The following is a 1,231-nucleotide window of genomic DNA, read 5'->3' as shown; positions in this document are numbered from 1 at the left end:
GGGAGCGCCACCGCACTTCCCAAGCGGCGCACTGTAGCAGTGCACCACCGGGCCGGCCCAGACCTTCTCTCTTTATTAGAAAGGGATCTTGGCCAGTGTTGGAGAGGCATTACAGTCATATTAGCCCCAAACAGACTTTCTCCTTGACAGTATTCAGAAACAGTGAAGGAGAATGGGATAGAGAACGTGAATAAGTGGGCTTTGTCACTGCAGCTCAGTTAACACCATGCCTTTATCTTGTGGGACATCACTGGTCCTCTCCAGCCACTGGAAAACATTCCCATTAGCCACAGTAATAATCTGAAATTCCAACCTTTGGCCAAACTATATTTTAGACTTTCTAGAGAAAAATAAAGTAAAAGAAAAAGATATTTTGATTACACCACGTGCTCTGATTTGGGGATTCAGAAAATATGTTTTCCCACCTTACCACCCCCATGATGGCACAGCAAAGGGCAGCGGGGGCAGGGGTAGGTGGTGAGGCTGAGGAGAAGGAAGCCTTTTGGGCCGAGCAAAGCCGGAGAGCTGGAAACATCAACATTATCATCTTTAGTCGTCAATCACTAAGACAGTCTGCTCACGATTTCTTTTTTTTTTCTCTTTTGTCACTTGCTAATAATAAGTCTTAGGGAATCAGCATTTGTTGCCTACTAGATGCCGTTAGGTCTTTGGGTAAATGATGTCATTTAACTCTGTGACAATTAGTATCCTCATTTGCCAGATAAGGAAACAGGCACAGAGAGATCTAAATAACTTGCCAAAGTCACAGCTAAGCAGCGGAGGAGCCAGGATTGGAAACTGTTCTGTCTGATCACAGAGCCCATGCTCCCCACACAGTGTCACCTTGACCCCTCACTCCCACCCCAACCCGAGGCTCCTTGACCAGTGAGGACTAGACCTTAAGAGACACTGTCCCCTCAGGTCAAGGGGTGAGGCTGATGGGCAAAGGCCTGAAGATGGGTGGATGGAAGGCAGAAGGTAGCCCTCTGTCCCCAGACAAGCTTCCACCAGCCCCTCCCAGCAGTGACCTTGGGAAGTGCTTGTGGGGGGGGCAAAAGGGGGGAGGCTTCACCCCATACTCAGGGAGCCTGAGGAGGCCCCCTAAATGGAGGGCTGAGATTAAAAGTGGAGGAGAGTGTGGAAAAAGGTCGCTGAGTGGCTTTTTCCCTTTTATTTAAATTGAGATATAATTCACACACCATAAAAATTACTTTTTCTTTTCTTTTTTTTT

This window comes from Galeopterus variegatus, unplaced genomic scaffold (genome assembly GCF_000696425.1).
Source record: "Galeopterus variegatus unplaced genomic scaffold, G_variegatus-3.0.2 Scaffold2354, whole genome shotgun sequence".
Lineage (NCBI taxonomy): Eukaryota > Metazoa > Chordata > Mammalia > Dermoptera > Cynocephalidae > Galeopterus > Galeopterus variegatus.
The sequence above is the reverse complement of the archived record's forward strand: the minus strand, read 5'-3'. Positions refer to the sequence as shown.